This window comes from Venturia canescens, chromosome 3 (genome assembly GCF_019457755.1).
Source record: "Venturia canescens isolate UGA chromosome 3, ASM1945775v1, whole genome shotgun sequence".
NCBI classification, from domain to species: Eukaryota; Metazoa; Arthropoda; class Insecta; order Hymenoptera; family Ichneumonidae; genus Venturia; species Venturia canescens.
Genome location: NC_057423.1, coordinates 784430 through 796326, shown reverse-complemented (window position 1 = coordinate 796326; position 11897 = coordinate 784430). Strand labels below are relative to the sequence as shown.

The 11897-nt window shown below is 41.5% G+C and overlaps 1 long non-coding RNA gene across 2 annotated transcripts; it reads left to right on the top strand.

Annotated features, from left to right (window-relative positions):
• Positions 1 to 9110: 9110 nt before the first annotated feature.
• Positions 9111 to 11527, top strand: LOC122407720 (uncharacterized). 2 transcript variants are annotated; one of them, XR_006260263.1, is made up of 4 exons: positions 9111 to 9184; positions 9926 to 10125; positions 10318 to 10769; positions 11174 to 11527. It is a non-coding gene; the product is annotated as an uncharacterized lncRNA (long non-coding RNA). The 2 variants fall into 2 exon arrangements; XR_006260262.1 differs by having other exon boundaries at positions 9926 to 10769.
• The last annotated feature ends 370 nt before the right edge of the window (positions 11528 to 11897 follow it).

The window sequence follows — 11897 nt, the reverse complement described above, 5'->3', positions numbered from 1 at the left end:
ATTCGCGTGCACGGGCCGTTTGGTACCTGGTGGAACAACACTCGTAAACTAATACTTTTTTAATAAACAAATTATTTTTTTTAAAAATCATATCATAGTAAAAGAAAATTATAAAATAAATTAACTCATTGATCAAATTATTCGTTTTCATCAAACGATTTTGTTTCACAATACAAATCAACTCTTTGGATCCAGTCGTTTCATTGAAAAAAAAGCTTTTGTGTGAGTGTTTGTATGCGAAATAAATAAATGGGCGTATAGAAAGAGATGCACCGTAAAACGCGGAGATCCGATCGAGAATAATAGTAATTTATTTAGACGAGTGATTATACGCTCATTGATTTCGGGCGTTTCGTTCTATACATACATAGAATACTGAAGTTTTACTGTGTACATTAATGCGTATAAATTGCATGAAAACTCGAGCTCTCATCCGCTCTCGTTACTCTCACACTCCCCCTGTACCCGAAGTCCTGTATACGAATCGTACAAATGGTAAAATTCGTGGTCAACAGGGAATACTCGTTGTTTGTGCTCCCCACGCCGGTATCGTGTGTCGAAAAACGTGTTGCGTTACTCCCGATTATCCGATCTGGCCCTCCCTCGTTGTTGGCGATGATGATCACTTTTGTTCGCTCGGTTATATGGGACGAAAAAGAATGAAAAATAACCATAAAGACGCAAACTTTTGTGTTTCCTTTTTATAGAATAATCTTAACTTGCAAAACATGCTCGCGTGCAACTCGAATTATCAGCCGAGAAAAGTTATCTGTGTAATAATTCACGTCACACCAATCGCGATTTGTAGCCAACAAAAAGACTGGTCAGGAAAGACGTGATCGAGTACTGATCGAGTAACCGAGTGAAATGAAGAGAATAGAGAGCGAGACGGGTGGGAGGAGAGGTAAGAAAGAGGAAAAAGTAATAATGGAGTAATGACTGAGCTGAAAGACTGCGGAATAGACAAACGCGCGTTTGCACGAGAAAACGAGATACGCTGTCTTGACAGGTATGTACACTTTGTACACACACACACACACATGTATTTGTATACACATGTATACCTTACCTACCGCCTGTAGCTCCTACCTACCTATAATTCTTCACGATAACGGCGAAAGAAAAAGGAACGGCAGCAACGAACGAGGCTTATAACGTGTGTACCGGACGCTGACAGTGGTGCTAATTGACGGGTTGCCGGTTTCAACAACGACGGCTTTAGCTCCAACATAGCCAGCAAGACTTTAACACCGTACCGCGATTCTCTTCAAGTTTATCCACCTACATACACACAGGGTGTCCTCGGAGTCTCATTAAGCCTTCCTGGTCGATGGAGTGTGCAATTATGGAGAGAAAAGTCTTTGGGCACTTGCCATTCGGATGTACCGTTTCCGAAATATTGATAGATTACTAAGTGAGCGAATCAATGAAATGATGACCGAGTGAGGCTATGAATGCCCCACCCACTCAGCCAATCGTTGACGCTCGATGCGGGTCGCTCCCCTCCAGCCTGTTTAGTTGTCGCTAATCGATAAAGAACTCCGCAACTGTACGTCCCAGAGGAAAAGTCCAAAGGACTTTTTTCTTCGGTACGCCGCAAGATCCATCAGCCTGAACAGACCTGGTAGAATTTTTGCGACACCCTCTGTACTGACTCTGTTACAAACGCGAACGCGAGCCTGAGGGCCAGAGCTGTCATCGCCCACGAGTATGCCCGTTCGCTGTGGGTGCTTTCTGTCCGCCTTGGTCTTTCGCGACCTTCACCAGACACCATAAGAGCTCGTGGGGGGACGTGGCGCATTCTGTAATTAGCCGACTCGTTACGTTGCGGCAGAAATTGTTGGGACCACCACCGAGACTGTGTAATGTGTCGATGCGGAATGTTCTCGGCGCGCAACCCCGAGGCTACGTTTATCTCGTGACATTGCTATTATTTACCATCGACAATTAACACTGGCGAAATGTTTGACACCCGATTTCGTAAAATTTAACGCATTTCACTCACCGTTAAGAAAAACCCTGCATAAAGTTGGCACTGCATAAGGGAGAAGACAAACCTCGTTCTTGATTGCCTCTCAAAAATCTATAGAATTCGGTTTTCCATTCGAAATGTCTTCAAAGATACAAGCACCGCTTGACGGCCACTAGATTGAAGTTCGATTCTTCAGATTCCGAAGCACATAAATCCTGCGCCAGTGGAAAATCGGCGTAAATAAAAGATTACATAAATATTGCACAGCCAATCGACTAGTACACTCAACTGTAAAGATATATCCACAAATAATAAATCCTGCCACGATGCACGTTCCCTCCTCGTCCAGATAGTTTGAACACGGAGTTTAAATTTTTCCCCGACATTCGCCCCATTGCCGACAGTTGAATACGAGAAACGGTTCTAGGTTCGGTTTCACGTGTGTGATATGCGAACCGGATAGCATTCGCGATGTGTATGGCATATGCAACATCTCGTACTGAAAGTAATCTGCTGTCAGATTACTTTGACCATGCGGCAGAGCCTCCCCTCGCTCCTCATTCATAAGTAAAAAGACAACAAAGCAAAAGAAAACAAAAAGGAAGGAGAGAAAAACGAAGAAATAACGGAGGCTAAGCGGATCAAAGACGGCACAAGTATATGGCAGTATGAAAAGGGAGGTTATATATGCACGAGAAGGGAGACTCCGAACATAGTGATACACATGTTCAACACAATATAACATATGGCTTAAAATCGTAAATGTCTATGTGTATGTATATATTGAGGAATCCGGGAGAAAATGAAACTTTGGGGCGAAATGGACCTTCCAAGAGATCTGAATCCAGAGGAAATCGTAATGGCATAAGAGCTGACACGATCCTAGTAGAGTGACATTTGAAACATTGAATTCCGGTGAATTTGATTTTTAGCATAGCCAAAGAGATGTTTATACCGCGCTTAAAGTGGTGTACCGTTTTCCCCCTGCCGCCCCTGACCGCCGAGACGTCTATGTATGTAAATGGATGTTTCTCAACGTCTTTCATCTCTCGCTGATTTAACCGGCTGTAAAAAGAATTTACTGGATCGTATACATCCGTAGGTTTTCGAGGCATATCGTATGATGCTGGGTGGCAACGAGAAACCCCCCTCCCTCGTCTCCTTCCTCCCAGCCATGTCGCGCATATTTGAACGTAGAAACTCACAAGTCTGCCATGCCATGCTGTACGTCTCTCGTAACTTTACTAACAAAAATAGACGTTGAAAGCTTTCCGTATGAAATAAGACGAGAGTTCTATGTAAATTTGTACAATGCGTGTGCACACATTACAGATAATACGAGTCGACTGACGAGATGATGTCAGGCGACGGGAAGAAATCCGTTTGCTACAAAGCGTACTGATCTCATTAAAAACTCGAATCGTTGATAGAATTTTCTCACGCGAATGCTAATGAAATATTGGCAATGTTCGACATAAATCAAATAACTGCGAACACATCTATAACTATTCTTCAATTAAATTTGGCATTAGAGCCTGAAATGTGTGGTTTCATTTCGAAAAAAAGCCTCGAGAGTTTAGAAATCCTCTATAAATTAGACTATTATCCACGCACATTAAACTGTAACGAAAATAATTCGTATCGAATTTGCATGCGTGTACCATTACCATGTGGGCGCATGTAAATAAATTGCGCGGCAGTTTCTCACTCCCGCTCTTCTTCTTTCTCTCTCTATCTTATCGAGTTCGGACAGACCGGTGGCACGACGGACTGGCCGGTGAAAGAACGAGAGGAAGCGTATAGAGAGAAAGGCCTCTCTCTGCTGTATATATGAGCAAAACTCTAGGCCCAGAACGCCCGGCTGGCATCGGGTTGTGGCAGCAAACAGATTTACGAGGACCCCGAGCTCGCACTCGCGGATAGCGAATGATAAACGCATGCCAAGATATAGCTTTATTTATTTGCACACGCTCGCTCTCGCGATACGCTCCAACGTCGGCTCGATTTTCTATCTTTCTCTCGCTCTCCCTCTTTTCTACGCGCGTGTCTCGCTCCTTTCATCGCAAACACCAACTTCATTCGACGCTGTCGAATGAGCGATTATTTTGCGTTCGCAATGCAGACATCGCCATATACATTTACACGTGGCTCCCATATACCGATAAAAAAACGTCTATCGACACAAGTTGCCGTGACAAAATCACCCGGAGGATTCGCAATTCCTGAATAATTGTATTTGAACCATTCTGCTATCATCAAATGTTTCGTTTTGTAGAAAAAAAAACAGCAACTATCTGCAAGTAATCAGGACAGATATGTATCACAATAAATAATTAAAGTAGTTAAAAGAGGAATTTGTGATGAAAAAACAATAACGAGCATCATCACTTAAAGTCAGCAACGAGTATTAACCGTTTTTTACTGCCGGCGTGCTGGCAGATAAATATTCCCATTATCATTGACATCGATCAGCGAGTCAGTTAATGAAATCAATTAGAGAAGACGAAGGTGGCGAGATGAAGAAGTTTCTCCTCCACGGAACAGTGACTTAAAGTTTGTGCATTCAGTATTCAAGTACGGCTCATCGGTTTAACTGCAGTTTTCGTATTTCTCTCGTCATTCTGCTTATGCCTTCATGAGACTCGTGTCACGTCAGCTTGAACCGCCGAGACTATAATGAACAAAATATATTTATTGTATGAATGTTTGTGTATGTAATACATTCGTGTCAAGACGTTGAGTCACAAAGTCTGCGAAACTTACACGCCGCCGGCGGAGCGCTTACGGCAAAGAAAATTAAGATTATTGTTGCTTAAAACTTCGTTTATTACACCGAGGATAAGAAATTTCAAGCCTGTTGTATATATTCACAGTTTGAGGCACAACTCACACTTGAGGCTTACGATCATGATGATTGCGATATAAAGACAGCCTGCCGTAATAAGCAGTTCGCTTGGTGTCGCATTTCACACAAATGTACAGAGTGTCTTGGAATCCCACTTAAAAGTTCTACCCAGTCGATAGACCGTGAAATACTGAAATAATAAGTCCTTAGAAATTTTTCGCTCCGATGCACCGTTCATGAAAAAACGAATGAATTCGTCGTAGCCAATCCGGTGCACTGTGAAGAGAAGCGCGGAGTGGGGGAAGCGCGTCCGATTCGCCGCATTCGTAAATGCGATTATTATCTCAGCATCGGTACGCCGTAAAAAAAAGTGCTTCCGGACTTTTTCTACCAGAATTCCAAAATCTGTCGATCCATCACCGTAAAAATATGATTCTTGAATCGCCTGTATACATCCGTAGAAAAAAAGTAAGGAACGTTTAAACCGCACGAGTCTTTTCTTCTAGCCGCTCGTTCGAGATATCTGTATCGCTCTTTCACGACTGTTCAATTTTGAGTAACGAAGGCGCGAGCCAGTAAGTGCTAAGATTGCAACTGCTGATTACGCGAATTATTCTAAGTAGCCATACCAGAAGACTCGATAATGGTTTTCGCGCGATGAGGTTACATGACCAGAAACTCCTTCATATTTATATATACATTGTACGTATACGTAATTTTGCCTGTATAAGAAGCATTACTCGGACACGTCGTTTTCGGTCTGCCCCGCCGTTTTCCTCCTCTCACTCGACTCGCTCCCCACTCTTCCTCTCATCTTCTATCGTTCTCTGTCATCTACTTAACTCGCGCCTGCTTCGCTACCCTTGGCATTTATCCAAAACTTTCGACTTTAATTACCAACGAGACCCAAGTTAATTACAAAGCGGTTTATGCATCGGAGAAGTCACGTGCGTCGAAGATTTCTCCGCGCAAGATGGTGGAGAAAAAAAATTGAAAAAACATGTCGATTTGAAGGTACGAACGACGAACCCGGTTTAATTGAAGATGGAAATTAAATTTTCTCAACTCTTCAGTCAAATTATCCATCGAGTGATTAACTGTATATTATTCATTCGTTATGAAAACTTATGATGATTCTTCAATTATAAATTCGTGAAAATGCGAGTGTGAAGGAAGATCAATTTTCTGATTCGCATTGCCCTCGGGCTGAAAAGTCGTATAACCTTACCTACCAAGTAATTTCTATCTCTGCCTCGTACAATTCATTTTTCTCACTTTATGTTTGTTTTTGCTTACGGACAGATTGAGTAATTGGTTCAGTATCTCGTCTTAGGCTAATCGCAATGTGCTCGCATTCGCGATCAATCTTTATCTGTGATATTTCTCGACGATTTTTCTCAGCTAATAAATTATCAGTGTATTCGTATTTGTATAGAATGATATGAATAGGATATGAGTAAGCCTGAAAACGAGTATTATCTTTCTCACTTATTTTAATATATTAATGACAGGGACATTCGAAGTGTAACGGATCAAGACAAGAATAATAATTAATCGAATATCGCTTGACATATTTAATCGATTGCTGTTCTAATCTCCACCACTACGCGTTTTCAACAATTTAACACGAGAAAAGGCAAAGAGAATCGCGTTGGAGATGGGCCTGGACTATTTCATGGTCGAAAGAATAATATCCTCGTGTAGGCGTTTCACAAAATTTCTCATGTGTCTACCGAGACTTAACCTACGCCACAATTTTCAACAATCTCACTCGCATGATTTATTATTTCCTATACGCTATAATTTCATTTACATCGCTCGTAATTTCACATCGTCCGCGTGAATTAAGAGGCGTGAATTAACTTTTTGCTCCAAGCGTGGGGGCATAATTGATGCGACAAAAAATTTATCCCGTACATTCACACTCATGTAATATTCCAATCAATTACTTGAAAAAAAATAAAATAAAAATTCTCCAATGGTATAAAAAAATAATTATGTCAAGTTTCAATTTTTTTCTGAATTCAAACGATAAAAACGTGAATATTTGAAATTGTAACTTTCGATGAATTCCAATTTTCGCATATCTGATATTTCCTTTTCGAAAAAATCAGAAAAAAAATATTCAGAAAGAAAAACTGAGAGTATAAATGTAAAATAGGGCAGCCAAGCACCAGCTCAATTCCAGGATCGCTGTGGTTCGAACAGACGAAACCACAACTAGAAAGTTTCAGCAAAGTGAGTGGAGTGTTGCGGCAGTAATTGTTCGTGGGGACCAATAATTAATGACCGTAAAACCGATTAGACACGAGAGGAGTCAATATCAAATGGAGATCGAGTATATTCAACAGGGAAGTATCGGTGTTAGGTTATTTATTGTGTATTAGGAAGAAAACTTTCTATGTACACTTTTACACGTGCAAAATGTCCGTAGGTAGTGGATATGTTGGAATAACGTATACTGATATTTGCAAACAACGAGCCACCTACAGGCAAGATTAAATTGACATCGACAATCAGCACTTTGTATAATCTATAATGATTACGAAGAGATGGGTGCGAAATAGGGGAGAAAGAGTCACGATAATCATTTTCCGTTGATAATTGATTCAATCGGCCGCATCTACACGCGATTTTATTTATACTTCAGAAATGGTACAAAGATAATGCGCATATAAAAGCCTGTGATATACGAGAAAGTCACATATTTTCTAGAACACTCTCGAATCGAATCAGAAAACTGGGTAAAGTTTTCCGCCTTCACGTTTTCGTGAATCGAGAGATTTGTGGATTTTTAATGGAACATTTGGGCAAGTCAAGAGAGAAAAGATGTTGGGGATTTGAGCGGAGAGGCGAGATTTAAAAAAGTTGAAAAGAAGATGAGACGATGACGTGTGAGGTCGCAACAAAGTACCGGATTACGTCACCTTTCGCACGAGATAAACGAGAAGCGCAGTCTCAGATGTTGCCTCGGATTTCTATACACAGAAGCTACATGCTGGCCTGAAACTCCCGCTGGGTTCGATGGGCAAGTTGAGATATGAGCGTTGGTTTTTCTTGGCGATTTTTCATCGAATAAAATCCGTTGAGTAGCTTTTGATCGATGTATCGATATTCACATCGCTCTTTCTCTCTCTCTCTCTCTCTCGAATCATAAGTTTTTCTCACGTTTGCTTCGAAGAGAGGAGAGTGTCGCATTTGCTGATGAAAAAGCCAAGTTTTCACGCGGAGCGATCTCGCGCTGAGATAAAAATGTGAGAGTGTGCGTTTTATACAGTTTGTCACTCGTATCTCACACCTCGTGCCAACGAGATCGTGAATCTCTGACCCTGGTGTACCAATGTCCCACAGAGGAGTACACGGACTCTATTCTTCGCGTGTTTTCCCCCGGGGGGTCGCGATCCGATCGAGCTACAGGAAAACTGACGTTTGTGAAAAGCTCCCGAGCCAGCAGCAACAGCAAAATAACTCGTGTTGCCTTTGAGAGTTGTTGCGGCACACATAGTTGTACAACGAGTGGTGTGCGTGTGAGTGTGTGTGTGTGTGTGCAAGGGAGTTGGACAGACTTACGACATCCGGCTGTCCGCGACATGATTCCACGCTCAAGTAAACGACGTTCTATCCAGCCTCATGAATTTCCGTCAGGATTTATCATTCTGGTCTCTCGTCACGGAGGCACGCCATTCGAGCTACTGGTTTAACGCGGTGCAGAGCGAAGCATGGGAATCGTGCGATCCTTCAAATTCCAGATTCACATATATACGTAACTACGCGTACAGACGATGAAAACTCGCGTGAGAAATTTTCATCGTGGATTAATCGGGACATCCTGAAAAGAAAAGTCTTTGGCCGTTTCCCTCGCTGATGCAGCGTTGATGAGCTATCGATTGATTACAGAAATTCGAAGCGCGTCTCCGTGAGAGGCAAAGTGGCGGGGGAAACGCGCCGGATTGGTGGGCGGAATGCGCGTGCCCGACCCCTCCTCTTCGCCCCAACATTCTACTGACGCGCATTGCTTGTTCTTAAACAACGAATATCTTAATAACGTTACGTCGCTGATTAAAACGACTAAGAAATTTTTCCTACAGAATTTTATGGACCATTCACTCGAGGAATTTTTCATGCTGCTTCCCAAAAACCTTGTTTATTTTGGCCTCCTATTTATATTATGATACTCATAAATGTACGTCTACATAATCCAAAAGTTGTTGATGATATACTAAAAGGTGTACCAGAAGGCGAGACTCGTTTGAACGTCCCACGCCTAACACAGCTGGCAGCTTCTAAGGACCACTCTAATGTATGTGTGATGGAGAGCGCGAACTGTATAAACATTCACGTAACTGCTTTACGACTTGTACGATATAGTAAGTATGCCTCGTCGGGAGAGGAACACCGAGAGGCTCGAGCACCGGATGAATCATTTCGTATATGTGCATTAAACGGCACAGCTCAAACACGAGACATGTCGAGATATTCGATTAATTTACATATATATACACACTCAACCTGTACCAACACTTGATTGATATATTTCATCGCACAATATGCGGCTCCGATCGTTTATCGTTTATTTAATGCTTTCTTGAGCTACTGAAAATTAAATCTTCTGGAGATAGATCAATTTATATGGATATATGCAAAGATATGCTATTTCAAAATTTTTTCGAGCACTCGACACTCTTTCGGATTTTTCTGTCGCCGGAAGATTTTTTTAATATTAACATCACAAGATCAAAACAGTTATTTGCGTTTTTCTGCTTTTTTATTTTTATTCGGCAGATGATGAATTGAATCGGTGTTCCTTCAAATCTTTTTCGAGTCTCAAATTTGTGATCGGAGCTGGTAAAACTTCTTTGATTGAAGATGTCCCAACGTACTCTTCACTTACAGCAACAAATTCTCACGACACGCGAAGTTCGTCGTCTGGAAACTGTCCTCTGTTTAATCTGTAAACCTTACAGGATTGATATATTTTCACGTGTAATGTGTACATCAGCTATAGGAGTCTGCGGAGCTTAATCGTCAGCAGGAAACCAGAAACCGGTCCTTTGGGACCGATCCGTTATTACGTTAAGTGGCTGTCACAATTTTGACCTTAATTGCAGGAATGATAATAAATGGCGGGCGAGTTACGCGGTCACCACCGCCGCCATTTGGATCCTCTTAACGACACGAGGGAATAAAAAAAAACGTAAGAACAAAATTGGGCATGCGATGTTTTGACTCTGTCGGCTGTCAAAACCAAATGAAGCCCGATTCAACTTCGTCGAGTCCCTAAAAAATAACGTTACGACACCGCCATTAGGTACGTTGTCGATTAAAATAAAGAATGATACGAAAAATAAGGAAAAAACAAATTATCCGTTTGATCGAGCTTGAGTCTCGACCGTAAGTTCAAATTATATCCTCAGAAATTTCTGAGTGCTTATTAAGTGCTACAAAATTGAAACACTTGACTGAAGGATTAAAGCAAAAAAAATTTCTTTTTTTTCTACAGCGTTCGAAGGCCCTCATCGAAAGAATCGGGTCCTGGACGGAACTTGTATACAATTCTTTTCTCGATGACCTCGGCACAGTGTGTGAAAAGAAAGTCGGGTTGGTCGTACAAAAACCTTTGGCTCTCGACAAAAGATTGTTACGAAGAAAAATGATTGGTGTCGAGGGAGCAATTGTAGCTGTCAGTATATTGTTGCTTTTCTTCTGGCACGAAGTCTCACCACGAAACATCGTGACGTGCACTGCCAAGTTGAGAGAAAAAGAAGAAGACGGAGCGAGAGAAACACGTGCGGAAATGATGTCCATAAGGATGTGTCTCGGAAACGCGTTTAGTGGCCTTTCATTCGACGTCTTTTCAACGAGTTTTTTTCTCCTCGGAGCAAAAGAACGTCGGCCATTTCGTACTTACTGGGACTCCGAAGTGCCAGAGAACCGGAAACAACAGAGACTTTTGTAAGTTGATTTTTTTCTAGGACTTTCTGTGTTTACTCGAAACACTGGCTACATGACCTTTGATCTTTCCTCTCAGTCTCATTTTTCATTTATTTTCAACGTCCACTGGATACAATTTGCAAAAATTTCGTGTCTAAGCTCCAGAATAAGTAGAATGCGTCATTCCGCGAAAGAAGTCCTCATTCATTTATCTCTTTGATCCAAAACCGAAAAGAATAAGAAATATAACATTTCTGGTAACAGTCAATCCGAGCTCGAATATTGTGAAGCGCTCGTCTCCCCCCCCCCCCCCCCCCACTTAAAGCCCAACGATGCTCATTGGCTACTACGACGCTAATTCGCTATTCGAATATTCCATTAAGGTTGTGTTCTCATGAAAAATGACGAAGAACTTTCCTTTTCAGAATTTTGCGGTTGATTCATTCTGACGATTTTGCGGACGAATTTCAATTCGGAATGCATAATCAGGAGGCGAGAGAGGAGGAAAAAAAATGGAGAACGAGAAAACTACCACGTGTGCGAGGTCCGGGCCAGGTCGAACATAAATAATGCATCAGGCATTGTGCGCCGCGCCTCCCTGCATACAATACTTCTCAAGCGATGCATTCTATTGTTATCTTTCGAAATAAACTCAGCTCATCGGAGTTAGCTCTTCGGTGCAGTGCATGATATTTCGAATAACATAATACGTATTATACGCACTATAAGTGGACTGAAAAATAACACAGGTTCACTCATAAAAAGCCACAAATAAATACATAAATTTGAAGCAGCTCATCTTCGTCATTTGACTCTGAAAACCTCCACCAAGATTATGACGACTGTGTCAACTCGGACCAACGAAGGAAGAAAAACGAGTCTCCCAATGAGTTTCATGTCTCACATTGCACTATCCATTTGACTGGAGTCCCAAAATCCTAAAAATAGCACATCTATTCGAAAATAACGCACTATGAACCAAATCTGACAATCTTAATGATCCTTGCGAGAGTTTTACTTAAAATAACATTTATTTTACTCATGTTCGCAGTCAAAAATATATCTATAACGCCCTAAATCCACCGAATTTCAAATATTCTTTTCCATTGATAAACAAAAAAAAATAAAAAAATAATAATAAAGTCGTTT